The sequence below is a fragment of the Rhodnius prolixus genome, unplaced genomic scaffold, assembly GCF_049639745.1.
Source record: "Rhodnius prolixus isolate KJV_2025 unplaced genomic scaffold, Rpr scaffold_4, whole genome shotgun sequence".
Taxonomy (NCBI): domain Eukaryota; kingdom Metazoa; phylum Arthropoda; class Insecta; order Hemiptera; family Reduviidae; genus Rhodnius; species Rhodnius prolixus.
Window position 1 is genome coordinate 29,582,833 of NW_027411614.1, and position 15,863 is coordinate 29,598,695.

Sequence of the window (15,863 nt, forward strand, 5' to 3'; positions counted from 1 at the left end):
TGGTTTTGCTGTGAAATGGGGCCCTTATAATTCCCACTGTAAACAACAGATAATTCGTATAAAATTTTCTGCTCTTACACACTCGGTTTTACTGAGTAGTATGCTATAGTTTTCTTGAGTACAGATCCATTAGTTGAGTAGATATTGAGAGTTGAAATTTTTTTGGGTCATGGTTTTGCTGTGAAATGGGGCCCTTATAATTCCCACTGTAAACAACAGATAATTCGTATAAAATTTTCTGCTCTTACACACTCGGTTTTACTGAGTAGTATGCTATAGTTTTCTTGAGTACAGATCCATTAGTTGAGTAGATATTGAGAGTTGAAATTTTTTTGGGTCATGGTTTTGCCGTGAAATGGGGCCCTTATAATTCCCACTGTAAACAACAGATAATTCGTATAAAATTTTCTGCTCTTACACACTCTGTTTTACTGAGTAGTATACTATAGTTTTCTTGAGTACTGATCCATTAGTTGAGTAGATATTGAGAGTTGAAATTTTTTTGGGTCATGGTTTTGCTGTGAAATGAGGCCCTTATAATTCCCACAGTAAACAACAGATTATTCGTATGAAACTTTCTGCTCTTACACTCACTGATTTACTGAGTAGTATGCTATAGTTTTCTTGAGTACAGATCCATTAGTTGAGAAGATATTGAGAGTTGAAACTTTTTTGAGTCATGGTTTTGCTGTGAAATCCCTTATAATTCCCACAGTAAACAACAGATATTTCGTATAAAATTTTCTGCTCTTACACACTCGGTTTTACTGAGTAGTATGCTATAGTTTTCTTGAGTACAGATCCATTAGTTGAGTAGATATTGAGAGTTGAAATTTTTTTGGGTCATGGTTTTGCCGTGAAATGGGGCCCTTATAATTCCCACTGTAAACAACAGATAATTCGTATAAAATTTTCTGCTCTTACACACTCGGTTTTACTGAGTAGTATACTATAGTTTTCTTGAGTACTGATCCATTGGTTGAGTAGATATTGAGAGTTGAAATTTTTTTGGGTCATGGTTTTGCTGTGAAATGGGGCCCTTATAATTCCCACAGTAAACAACAGATAATTCGTATAAAATTTTCTGCTCTTACACACTCGGTTTTACTGAGTAGTATGCTATAGTTTTCTTGAGTACAGATCCATTAGTTGAGTAGATATTGAGAACTGAAATTTTTTTGGGTCATGGTTTTGCTGTGAAATGGGGCCCTTATAATTCCCACTGTAAACAACAGATAATTCGTATAAAATTTTCTGCTCTTACACACTCGGTTTTACTGAGTAGTATGCTATAGTTTTCTTGAGTACAGATCCATTAGTTGAGTAGATATTGAGAGTTGAAATTTTTTTGGGTCATGGTTTTGCTGTGAAATGGGGCCCTTATAATTCCCACTGTAAACAACAGATAATTCGTATAAAATTTTCTGCCCTTACACACTCGGTTTTACTGAGTAGTATGCTATAGTTTTCTTGAGTACAGATCCATTAGTTGAGTAGATATTGAGAGTTGAAATTTTATCGGGTCATGGTTTTGCCGTGAAATGGGGCCCTTATAATTCTCACTGTAAACAACAGATAATTCGTATAAAATTTTCTGCTCTTACACACTCGGTTTTACTGAGTAGTATGCTATAGTTTTCTTCAGTACAGATCCATTAGTCGAGTAGATAATGAGAGTTGAAATTTTTTTGGGTCATGGTTTTGCTGTGAAATGGGGCCCTTATAATTCCCACTGTAAACAACAGATAATTCGTATAAAATTTTCTGCTCTTACACACTCGGTTTTACTGAGTAGTATGCTATAGTTTTCTTGAGTACAGATCCATTAGTTGAGTAGATATTGAGAGTTGAAATTTTTTTGGGTCATGGTTTTGCTGTGAAATGGGGCCTTTATAATTCCCACAGTAAACAACAGATAATTCGTATAAAATTTTCAGCTCTTACACACACGGTTTTACTGAGTAGTATGCTATAGTTTTCTTGAATACAGATCCATTAACTGAGTAGATAATGAGAGTTGAAATTTATTTGGGTCATGGTTTTGCTGTGAAATGGGGCCCTTATAATTCCCACAGTAAACAACAGATAATTCGTATAAAATTTTCAGCTCTTACACACACGGTTTTACTGAGTAGTATGCTATAATTTTCTTGAATACAGATCCATTAACTGAGTAGATAATGAGAGTTGAAATTTTTTTGGGTCATGGTTTTGCTGTGAAATGGGGCCCTCATAATTCCCACTGTAAACAACAGATAATTCGTATAAAATTTTCTGCTCTTACACACTCGGTTTTACTGAGTAGTATGCTATAGTTTTCTTGAGTACAGATCCATTAGTTGAGTAGATATTGAGAACTGAAATTTTTTTGGGTCATGGTTTTGCTGTGAAATGGGGCCCTTATAATTCCCACTGTAAACAACAGATAATTCGTATAAAATTTTCTGCTCTTACACACTCGGTTTTACTGAGTAGTATGCTATAGTTTTCTTGAGTACTGATCCATTAGTTGAGTAGATATTGAGAGTTGAAATTTTTTTGGGTCATGGTTTTGCTGTGAAATGGGGCCCTTATAATTCCCACTGTAAACAACAGATAATTCGTATAAAATTTTCTGCCCTTACACACTCGGTTTTACTGAGTAGTATGCTATAGTTTTCTTGAGTACAGATCCATTAGTTGAGTAGATATTGAGAGTTGAAATTTTTTCGGGTCATGGTTTTGTCGTGAAATGGGGCCCTTATAATTCTCACTGTAAACAACAGATAATTCGTATAAAATTTTCTGCTCTTACACACTCGGTTTTACTGAGTAGTATACTATAGTTTTCTTGAGTACTGATCCATTAGTTGAGTAGATATTGAGAGTTGAAATTTTTTTGGGTCATGGTTTTGCTGTGAAATGGGGCCCTTATAATTCCCACTGTAAACAACAGATAATTCGGATAAAATTTTCTGCTCTTACACACTCGGTTTTACTGAGTAGTATGCTATAGTTTTCTTGATTACAGATCCATTAGTTGAGTAGATATTGAGAGTTGAAATTTTTTTGGGTCATGGTTTTGCTGTGAAATGGGGCCCTTATAATTCCCACTGTAAACAACAGATAATTCGGATAAAATTTTCTGCTCTTACACACTCGGTTTTACTGAGTAGTATGCTATAGTTTTCTTGAGTACAGATCCATTAGTTGAGTAGATATTGAATGTTGAAATTTTTTCGGGTCATGGTTTTGCCGTGAAATGGGGCCCTTATAATTCCCACTGTAAAAAACAGATAATTCGTATAAAATTTTCTGCTCTTACACACTCGGTTTTACTGAGCAGTATGCTATAGTTTTCTTGAGTACAGATCCATTAGTTGAGTAGATATTGAGAGTTGAAATTTTTTTGGGTCATGGTTTCGCCGTGAAATGGGTCCCTTATAATTCCCACTGTAAACAACAGATAATTCGTATAAAATTTTCTACTCTTACACACTCGGTTTTACTGAGTAGTATACTATAGTTTTCTTGAGTACTGATCCATTAGTTGAGTAGATATTGAGAGTTGAAATTTTTTTGGGTCATGGTTTTGCTGTGAAATGAGGCCCTTATAATTCCCACAGTAAACAACAGATTATTCGTATGAAACTTTCTGCTCTTACACTCACTGATTTACTGAGTAGTATGCTATAGTTTTCTAGAGTACAGATCCATTAGTTGAGAAGTTATTGAGAGTTGAAACTTTTTTGAGTCATGGTTTTGCTGTGAAATCCCTTATAATTCCCACAGTAAACAACAGATATTTCGTATAAAATTTTCTGCTCTTACACACTCGGTTTTACTGAGTAGTATGCTATAGTTTTCATGAGTACAGATCCATTAGTTGAGTAGATATTGAGAGTTGAAATTTTTTTGGGTCATGGTTTTGCTGTGAAATGGGGCCCTTATAATTCCCACTGTAAACAACAGATAATTCGTATAAAATTTTCTGCTCTTACACACTCGGTTTTACTGAGTAGTATGCTATAGTTTTCTTGAATACAGATCCATTAGTTGAGTAGATATTGAGAGTTGAAATTTTTTTGGGTCATGGTTTTGCTGTGAAATGGGGCCCTTATAATTCCCACAGTAAACAACAGATAATTCGTATAAAATTTTCTGCTCTTACACACTCAGTTTTACTGAGTAGTATGCTATAGTTTTCTTGAGTACAAATCCATTAGTTGAGTAGATATTGAGAGTTGAAATTTTTTCGGGTCATGGTTTTGTCGTGAAATGGGGCCCTTATAATTCTCACTGTAAACAACAGATAATTCGTATAAAATTTTCTGCTCTTACACACTCGGTTTTACTGAGTAGTATACTATAGTTATCTTGAGTACTGATCCATTAGTTGAGTAGATATTGAGAGTTGAAATTTTTTTGGGTCATGGTTTTGCTGTGAAATGGGGCCCTTATAATTCCCACTGTAAACAACAGATAATTCGGATAAAATTTTCTGCTCTTACACACTCGGTTTTACTGAGTAGTATGCTATAGTTTTCTTGATTACAGATCCATTAGTTGAGTAGATATTGAGAGTTGGAATTTTTTTGGGTCATGGTTTTGCTGTGAAATGGGGCCCTTATAATTCCCACTGTAAACAACAGATAATTCGGATAAAATTTTCTGCTCTTACACACTCGGTTTTACTGAGTAGTATGCTATAGTTTTCTTGAGTACAGATCCATTAGTTGAGTAGATATTGAAGGTTGAAATTTTTTTGGGTCATGGTTTTGCTGTGAAATGGGGCCCTTATAATTCCCACAGTAAACAACAGATAATTCGTATAAAATTTTCTGCTCTTACACACTCGGTTTTACTGAGTAGTATGCTATAGTTTTCTTGAGTACAGATCCATTAGTTGAGTAGATATTGAGAGTTGAAATTTTTTTGGGTCATGGTTTTGCTGTGAAATGAGGCCCTTATAATTCCCACTGTAAACAACAGATAATTCGTATAAAATTTTCTGCTCTTACACACTCGGTTTTACTGAGTAGTATGCTATAGTTTTCTTGAGTACAGATCCATTAGTTGAGTAGATATTGAGAGTTGAAATTTTTTTGGGTCATGGTTTTGCTGTGAAATGGGGCCCTTATAATTCCCACAGTAAACAACAGATAATTCGTATAAAATTTTCAGCTCTTACACACACGGTTTTACTGAGTAGTATGCTATAGTTTTCTTAAATACAGATCCATTAACTGAGTAGATAATGAGAGTTGAAATTTTTTTGGGTCATAGTTTTGCTGTGAAATGGTGCCCTTATAATTCCCACTGTAAACAACAGATAATTCGTATAAATTTTTCTGCTCTTACACACTCGGTTTTACTGAGTAGTATGCTATAGTGTTCTTGAGTACAGATCCATTAGTTGAGTAGATATTGAGAGTTGAAATTTTTTTGGGTCATGGTTTTGCTGTGAAATGGGGCCCTTATAATTCCCACAGTAAACAACAGATAATTCGTATAAAATTTTCTGCTCTTACACACTCAGTTTTACTGAGTAGTATGCTATAGTTTTCTTGAGTACAGATCCATTAGTTGAGTAGATATTGAGAGATGAAATTTTTTCGGGTCATGGTTTTGCCGTGAAATGGGGCCCTTATAATTCTCACTGTAAACAACAGATAATTCGTATAAAATTTTCTGCTCTTACACACTCGGTTTTACTGAGTAGTATGCTATAGTTTTCTTGAGTACAGATCCATTAGTTCAGTAGATATTGAAGGTTGAAATTTTTTTGGGTCATGGTTTTGCTTTGAAATGGGGCCCTTATAATTCCCACAGTAAACAACAGATAATTCGTATAAAATTTTCTGCTCTTACACACTCGGTTTTACTGAGTAGTATGCTATAGTTTTCTTGAGTACAGATCCATTAGTTGAGTAGATATTGAGAGTTGAAATTTTTTTGGGTCATGGTTTTGCCGTGAAATGGGGCCCTTATAATTCCCACTGTAAACAACAGATAATTCGTATAAAATTTTCTGCTCTTACACACTCGGTTTTACTGAGTAGTATGCTATAGTTTTCTTGAGTACAGATCCATTAGTTGAGTAGATATTGAGAATGAAATTTTTTTGGGTCATGGTTTTGCTGTGAAATGGGGCCCTTATAATTCCCACAGTAAACAACAGATAATTCGTATAAAATTTTCAGCTCTTACACACACGGTTTTACTGAGTAGTATGCTATAGTTTTCTTGAATACAGATCCATTAACTGAGTAGATAATGAGAGTTGAAATTTTTTTGGGTCATAGTTTTCCTGTGAAATGGGGCCCTTATAATTCCCACTGTAAACAACAGATAATTCGTATAAATTTTTCTGCTCTTACACACTCGGTTTTACTGAGTAGTATGCTATAGTGTTCTTGAGTACAGATCCATTAGTTGAGTAAATATTGAGAGTTGAAATTTTTTTGGGTCATGGTTTTGCTGTGAAATGGGGCCCTTATAATTCCCACAGTAAACAACAGATAATTCGTATAAAATTTTCTGCTCTTACACACTCAGTTTTACTGAGTAGTATGCTATAGTTTTCTTGAGTACAAATCCATTAGTTGAGTAGATATTGAGAGTTGAAATTTTTTTGGGTCATGGTTTTGCTGTGAAATGGGGCCCTTATTATTCCCACAGTAAACAACAGATAATTTGTATAAAATTTTCTGCTCTTACACACTCGGTTTTACTGAGTAGTATGCTATAGTTTTCTTCAGTACAGATCCATTAGTCGAGTAGATAATGAGAGTTGAAATTTTTTTGTGTCATGGTTATGCTGTGAAATGGGGCCCTTATAATTCCCACAGTAAACAACAGATAATTCGTATAAAATTTTCTGCTCTTACACACTCAGTTTTACTGAGTAGTATGCTATAGTTTTCTTGAGTACAAATCTATTAGTTGAGTAGATATTGAGAGTTGAAATTTTTTTGGGTCATGGTTTTGCTGTGAAATGGGGCCCTTATAATTCCCACAGTAAACAACAGATAATTCGTATAAAATTTTCTGCTCTTACACTCTCGGTTTTACTGAGTAGTATGCTATAGTTTTCTTCAGTACAGTTCCATTAGTCGAGTAGATATTGAGAGTTGAAATTTTTTTGGGTCATGGTTTTGCTGTGAAATGGGGCCCTTATAATTCCCACTGTAAACAACAGATAATTTGTATAAAATTTTCTGCTCTTACACACTCGGTTTTACTGAGTAGTATGCTATAGTTTTCTTGAATACAGATCCATTAGTTGAGTAGATATTGAGAGTTGAAATTTTTTTGGGTCATGGTTTTGCTGTGAAATGGGGCCCTTATAATTCCCACAGTAAACAACAGATAATTCGTATAAAATTTTCTGCTCTTACACACTCGGTTTTACTGAGTAGTATGCTATAGTTTTCTTCAGTACAGATCCATTAGTCGAGTAGATATTGAGAGTTGAAATTTTTTTGGGTCATGGTTTTGCTGTGAAATGGGGCCCTTATAATTCCCACTGTAAACAACAGATAATTTGTATAAAATTTTCTGCTCTTACACACTCGGTTTTACTGAGTAGTATGCTATAGTTTTCTTGAATACAGATCCATTAGTTGAGTAGATATTGAGAGTTGAAATTTTTTTGGGTCATGGTTTTGCTGTGAAATGGGGCCCTTATAATTCCCACAGTAAACAACAGATAATTCGTATAAAATTTTCTGCTCTTACACACTCAGTTTTACTGAGTAGTATGCTATAGTTTTCTTGAGTACAAATCCATTAGTTGAGTAGATATTGAGAGTTGAAATTTTTTTGGGTCATGGTTTTGCTGTGAAATGGGGCCCTTATAATTCCCACAGTAAACAACAGATAATTCGTATAAAATTTTCTGCTCTTACACACTCGGTTTTACTGAGTAGTATGCTATAGTTTCCTTCAGTACAGATCCATTAGTCGAGTAGATAATGAGAGTTGAAATTTTTTTGGGTCATGGTTTTGCTGTGAAATGGGGCCCTTATAATTCCCACAGTAAACAACAGATAATTCGTATAAAATTTTCTGCTCTTACACACTCAGTTTTACTGAGTAGTATGCTATAGTTTTCTTGAGTACAAATCTATTAGTTGAGTAGATATTGAGAGTTGAAATTTTTTTGGGTCATGGTTTTGCTGTGAAATGGGGCCCTTATAATTCCCACAGTAAACAACAGATAATTCGTATAAAATTTTCTGCTCTTACACACTCGGTTTTAGTGAGTAGTATGCTATAGTTTTCTTCAGTACAGATCCATTAGTCGAGTAGATATTGAGAGTTGAAATTTTTTTGGGTCATGGTTTTGCTGTGAAATGGGGCCCTTATAATTCCCACTGTAAACAACAGATAATTTGTATAAAATTTTCTGCTCTTACACACTCGGTTTTACTGAGTAGTATGCTATAGTTTTCTTGAATACAGATCCATTAGTTGAGTAGATATTGAGAGTTGAATTTTTTTTGGTTCATGGTTTTGCTGTGAAATGGGGCCCTTATAATTTCCACAGTAAACAACAGATAATTCGTATAAATTTTTCTGCTCTTACACACTCGGTTTTACTGAGTAGTATGCTATAGTTTTCTTGAGTACAGATCCATTAGTTGAGTAGATATTGAGAGTTGAAATTTTTTTGGGTCATGGTTTTGCTGTGAAATGGGTCCCTTATATTTCCCACAGTAAACAACAGATAATTCGTATAAAATTTTCTGCTCTTACACACTCAGTGTTACTGAGTAGTATGCTATAGTTTTCTTGAGTACAGATCCATTACTTGTGTAGATATTGAGAGTTGAAATTTTTTTGGGTCATGGTTTTGCTGTGAAATGGGGCCCTTATAATTCCCACAGTAAACAACAGATAATTCGTATAAAATTTTCTGCTCTTACACACTCGGTTTTACTGAGTAGTATGCTATAGTTTTCTTGAGTACAGATCCGTTAGTCGAGTAGATATTGAGAGTTGAAATTTTTTTGGGTCATGGTTTTGCTGTGAAATGGGGCCCTTATAATTCCCACAGTTAACAACAGATTATTCGTATGATACTTTCTGCTGTTACACACTCTGTTTTATTGGGTAGTATGCTATAGTTTTCTTGAGTACAGATCCATTAGTTGAGAAGATATTGAGAGTTGAAATTTTTTTGGGTCATGGTTTTGCTTTGTAATGAAGCTCTTATAACTCCCACAGCAAAATGGGGGGTGAAGGTTGAATTCGCTGATTGGTCGATTAAGAAGTCGTGGGGGGTAAAGGTGATGTCGTCGAATTCGGATTGCCTGAGAGATCGCCCATCTTGCATAATTTAGGTGTGTCGATGATTGATCAATAAGGAGGGGGTAGGGGTCGTGGCCTAAAGCCCTCGTCGAATTCGATGATTAGTCAATACGGAGGGGGGCGTGGCTTAAGCCCCCGTCGAATTCGATGATTACTCAATATGGATGGGTGGGGTTGGTGTGGGCGGAGTGGGGATGGCGGCCATCTTGCACAAAAAAGGTGCACATTTTAGGTGCGTCAGAACCGCCATTTTCCCTCTATTGAGCAGAACAAATTGTAGCAACATATGTTCCAGACATTTCTGTCACTGATGCAGACTCTCAGAAAAACCTTCCAGCCTAGATTAGTTGTTTTAGGAGTGAAAGAAAATCTGAGACGACGGAATTAACTAATATTGTTCAGTTCCTGTAGACCGCTGGGGATATTGCGTAGAAGTTTAGTGTAAACCTTGTCAAAATCCTCGATTGGGGAAAGGGTGGTAATATTTCGCAAGAAGTATAGAATCTTGGTTGCTGAGAGCACGTTGCCCGGCCACCATTCCAAGCTGAACTTCTCATCAGGTTTGCGACACAATAATGCCATGATAAAGTTTAATAAAGGGTCATTTCTCTTACCTTCATTTCTGATCATTTTTTTTTCAAATGACTTCTGACTTTTACACGTGTGCCAAACGTACTTATGCCGCCACGGCCACAGCACAATACTAAGTATAACACCAAGGTGGCCCGCACCCACTTCGCATATGGCCCGTATTTATTAGAAAAATTATAAATCAATTATAAAATGATACTAATATACATTTTAAAAAACCAACAAATTAATAGAATGATAGGATTGTCTTATCTGAAAACTTTCATCCACTTTCACTTACGAAATTGGTATTCAAATTGGTATTAGTAGTCAAAAGGTTCGAGATTTTCTAAAGCAACTGAAGTTAGTCCCATTGCTGTTGTGGATGAATTAAAATGCAATGTAAAGTTGAAAAAACTCAAATAGACGGAGCTCTGTGAATTGCACAATTGTTAAAAATTAGGTATTTGCACTAAACGATCTATCGAATGGATAAAATTTGAAACTATGATGAAGACTGGATCCTGTACGACAACAGAAAACTTTCTAGACAATTGTTGAATAAGAATAAGCCCTCAAAAATCCACCCAAAGGGCAATTCCCCCCCCCTAAATAAGTTGGTAACGATATGGTAAATACATTTTCTTAAAACGGTGAAAATGTCAATACAGTGGAGGTAAAGTGTTCTGGAAATTATGCCAACAACAACCTGTATTGCAAGTCTGATTCTATTGCATTACAATACTCATCTATATTTTTCATAAATAACGTTTGAAAATAAAATATGTTTGAGATCAAAGTTTACCAAATCATCGAACATCAAATTATCACCTTTTGAACGGAATAAGTTTTGAACATTCATGCTCCATTGAGGTGTTGGCAAAAATCCTGACTACTCCATTATTACAGTGATACGATACATTGATTGCTTCTTGTTGTCAAAGATTTGCTGTAATACTTATTTTCAATTGAATGGATTGAGATATTTCTTGATCTTTCTGCATATAAGTGGGATGAGCTCTCTTCAAAAACTAGTTCGGCAGTCATATTTTTTTTTGGAATAATATGTAGATAATCCAACAAAATTTAAGTAGTGAATAGATTTGTAGTCCCCAAGTTCCGTTTGCAAGGCAATGTGTAACTTATAATACCCCAAAAATAAAAAGATTCATTCTTTTTAGCCATAAAAAGCATAATATTTTTATTTTTTGCATAATTTGCTAATGCCTTTCAGCTAGGACAGTTTGCAGCACACTGAGTTGCTTAAGCAACGCGCCATCATCTATGCGACAAAGACTCAAGGCAACATAAATTTGGTTTCTAACCACTAACGTGAATGCCACTTTTCTTTTTTTTTTTAACTACCAAGTAAGAAACATTTTCATTATTTTAGGGTTATTTGTAAAAACCTACACGTACAAAATGGAGCATCTGCACTCTCTTTCAAAACTTTTACTAAAGTTAAGCTTCCTTTTCTCGATCAAACTTCTTACTAATAACAAAGTTTGCAACGCTCAAGTACTAGGAATGTTGTTAAAGACATTAAGGATTGGCCTAAGAGGTTATGATTTTTTGTTTTTCTTTTCAATATTATTACTTCTGATTTTATCAAAGCCCCAAAACGCTGGAAATATTCTTAGTGTCTAAAAACAAATTATTAGTAACATTAAAAATACAAGGATTTGTTAGTAATAATTCCGGAGTTGAGACTCGGACGGCCTGGTGCTGTCTTTAAGGGTTTCTTTTTTCTTTCTAGAAACCTCTTCTTCAAAGACATACACTAGTTTAAATGTCCGGAAGATAGGCATGTTTAATAAGTCTCCATTTACATCCTAAAGTTATACGAGGTGTGGCTATTAAATAACGAGACTATTGCTGTAAAACATTTTATTTTAAATTTATACATATTTAGTTATTACCACCTTCAATATACACCCCTTCCCTATCCCTACAACGCTCCATGCAAATTTGCCATTGTTCGAAACAGTGCTGGAAGTCTTATTCTGTGAACTCCTGCATGACGCGTGCTTCTTTCACAGCTTCAACGGACTGAAATCGTGTTCCTTTTAATGCAGATTTGACTTTGGGGAACAGATAAAAAGTCACATGGGGCCAGGTCTGGCGAATAAGGCGGATGGCCTAAAACTGGGATGTTGTATTTAGCTAGAAAGGTCTTGACAGACAATGCAGTGTGAGCCGGCGCGTTGTCTTGATAGAGAACCCATGACTTGTTCTTGCACCAGTCGGGTCGTTTTTTTCCTTACTCTTTCACGGAGTTGAAAGCAAGCACCTCACGGTAGTAATGTTGATCAATTATAATCGATATTTTCATCCGTTTTGGACGTGGAAGGGCGACCCGGGCGGTCATCATTTCCGACGTCTTCTCGGCCATCTTGGAAACGCTTGAACCGCTCAAAAACTTGCACACGTGGTCAACATTCATCGCCATTAACTTCTTTTAATAAAAGATAAGTTTCAGTAGCGGTTTCACCAAGTTTCATGTGAAATTTCCCGAAAATTCTTTGCTCTATGTTACTACATGCGTAGTATCATGTTTTCGGCAAAACGAAACTACACCTATTACACAAACGACGGTTCCGGTCAGACAGATTTCTCTACAAACACATGAGACGCTGCAATCGAAAGAGAAGGCTTTACGCTGCACAGCTGTCGGTCGTTAGGATTTGGCGCATGCATAGTTCTTCTGTAGCAGCATCAGTCTCGTTATTTAATAGCTACACCTCGTATTTTATAAATTCAAGTGTTAATTGAAACATAAGAATTTCTTGTTTAATTTGATTTAAGAAAGAGAAAGGTAAGTTATATTCAGGAAACTTATAAATGTTCTTTTGGCCTTAGTTTTTTAACTTAAGACGTCAATATCTGAAGTCTTTGGCAACAAGCCTTCTCAGTGCATTAAAAGGCTTCTGGACAATGTTCTCTTGTTTTGGTAACAATGTCCATCACTGAAGAGTGAGCTGTAGAGGCTTTTTCTTCTTTTTCCTTGTGTGCTACAACTCTTGCTGGTGGGTCTTGGACTCCTTTAGCAGACGGACCATCCATCTTGTCGGTGGTTCTTCTTCTCCACTGCCTGATGTCTATCTTTATCAAATTTGCCTCGACATCCTACAGCCAATGAAACCTTGATAGGTGTACTACCTCCTTCATAGGCCTTAGAGAGAGGGCTCCTAGGTAAAGAAAATTTAAGGGTAGTACGCCTGAATTTTAACCTGGATCTCCGGCTTAAAATCGCACGGACTTTTTTCCAATGATAGTTATTCTCACGAGATATTTTTTGTGTAAGATTAAATAGGTACTCGAATTATACGCTATGTCAAGATGATATATTGCGCAGTCCTTATGTGGAAGTTCAATTAAAACTAATTTTCATTGGAAGATGTTTGCAGTAAACATGGTTAGTAGGCAATTAATTAGTGGACGAACTTCAAAGAAAATCATTTGAGAGACTTCGCAAGACGTTCAGGTTAAAGTAGCAACCACTTGGGCATTTCCTATGAAGTCGCTTTGCTACTTGGTACCTTGTCCAATCCTTAGTGTCAGATGTGATTTTAGAACCTAAATTTAATTAGAACTTCAAAGGCTATATCTGACAATTTTTGTATCCTTAGTTTCATATCCACGGACTTTTGTTACACAGTTATTCTCATTAGGTAAGTGGGTGTTAAGTAAATCATATCAAAACATAAGCGTATCAGTTAGCGTCATGTGAGGAAAATGTTTTTTATTAATGACGAACTATTCGGTTCGTCAAGAAAACTGTACTGCATAATTTCACTAAGAGAAAATGTTAGAAAAATGGAAAATTAAAGCATTTAATTACAATCCATACTTCACTTTACAAAATGTCTAACAGATTTCAGTAACAATGGTTCATAACTTTCTCTTAGTTGTTTTTTTACAATTACGAGCTATACAGTTCTGTTGTATGGCAGATCTGAAAAGTTGTTTTGGATAAAGTTTTTTGATTCTTATTCGTTCCTTAATTTATATTTGTAAGTTTAACTTAGTGAAGCTTTACAGTCATTCTATTGTTAACATTCTAAAAAATTTTAAATTCAAAAATCTTTTGTACAAATAACTCACATACTTGATTTTATTAACCTAGGATCCATTAATTGTCATCAAATATATTTGTTCCTTAACTTTGAGGATGGGTAAAAAACCTGGGTTTGTGAAGAATTTGACTTCTGACACACATCCAACACTGAGCCTAATATGTCGAAGAGTCAAATTGGCACAATCAGTGTTGAGGAGAAATTTCACAAATGAAACAAACCGATCCGCCGGATAAAGGAGGATGAATAGCCGAACTTCGGAGATTTTAAGAAAACAGGTCCAGGTGTGCTTTTTGATAACCTGGAGTTAAGACTTCATTTTTGAAGATGATGAACTTTTGCTTCCTAAAAAAATGGTTTATTCTAAGAGCATATAATTCAAGAAAATTCATGTCCACCACTGCTGAAAGTAATGGATATTAATGTAAAACGAAATTTTTTGTTTCTGTTTGTATATAGATTTAAAATGATACAAATATTCAAATTCAACATTAAAACAAAACAAAAAATTGAAAATAAGGTCAGGTTCGTGATGCTAAACTTAGGTACCTTCACTGTAGTGTGCGATGGAAACTTAGTTGAAGTCAAATTCTTTACGCCAAACTGATTAACCAACTTCTGATAAACGCTGAATGTCCAAAACTGGTCTGGGATACAATTCGCATTCGTATTACGATGGACAAAATCATTGAAAATAATATTAACTCACTGCTAACTTGTTGGAAACCCAACTTCTGCCGTTCAAGATTTATTTATGTGTAACGATAAAAAATAAATAACAAATAACGGAAAGGAAAACTAATAATCTGTCAGAAATAAAGTGTTAGATCTGCGTGCTGGGTGCAGTGCAGAGTTATATGATTAACCGATTATTGAGAAGTTCTGTTTTAAGCGTTTAAAAGCTAGTTTTCAAACAATAAAATGCAGATAATTTTAACTAATTTTTTCTGCTTTTGATTTTATTAGTAGCAATAATGAAGAATAATTATTTGGACAGAATACAACACTTTTTTATTTAAAAAAAAAAACATGATAATTATATAAACCTATATTATGATTCAATAAATGAAAGTTTCAAATTGCTACAATAGAAAGCAGCACCTAACACTAGGCTACAGCACCCAACACAAAAATAAATTATTATTTAAAGTTAGTGAATCAGTATATTTTACGTTCACAGTTTATCTCCAGGTCGCAAAGACTTCTAGTAGAGATTTACTAACTGTTTAAGAATTATTATTTATAAAGTACTTTAAACATAGAACAGAATTAGTTTAGAGAAACAACAGCAATGTGTAGATAGATGAAAGACTACTTTTATTTTGTTTTGTACACTTGTACAAAACATAATCTACGACAACCATTTACAGATTAATCCTAACTTCATTGCATTAGCTAAAATTTTTGATTACTATAGAAAAACTTAAATGTAAAGAATTGCTTGAGTGAGAATGTGTGAGATAACTTGATACAATGATAAGAGGGGTAAACTAACTAAAATAAACGAGTGATTTGGTGTCGCAATTATTGCGATTAGTTTGCTTTCTTGTTGATCTAAATGTAATTCTTTTATTCTTTGTGTAACTTAGCTTTTGAAAGCGACTTTGTCCGCTTGAAATTCGTCTATGATATGTAATGTTCGAACTGATCTGATAAAGTATTGTAGTAGCATGTTTGCTCAAAACTTATGAACTTTGTTTTGGAACCTATCTATTTTCACCATTTTAACTTTGTAGCTTAACTTTATAACAAACAGTTTTTGTTTAATAAAAGCTAATCTTAAGTAAACTAAACTCATTAAGGTTTAATAAAGGCCTTTTCTGTGAAATATATTCACGGTTTAAAGCTGGACTATTTTAGCATTTCTTTTATTTCTACTTCTTCTTACTAAGTATATATTTAAAATTCATAAAATACTCTGTT

The 15,863-nt window shown here is 34.6% G+C and overlaps 1 protein-coding gene across 1 annotated transcript in view; it reads left to right on the forward strand.

The window, feature by feature from the left end:
- Nucleotides 1–15,863, forward strand: part of LOC141456485 (uncharacterized) — a 638,647-nt gene that overhangs the window by 611,270 nt on the left and 11,514 nt on the right. The gene's annotated exons all lie outside the window — the stretch shown is intronic.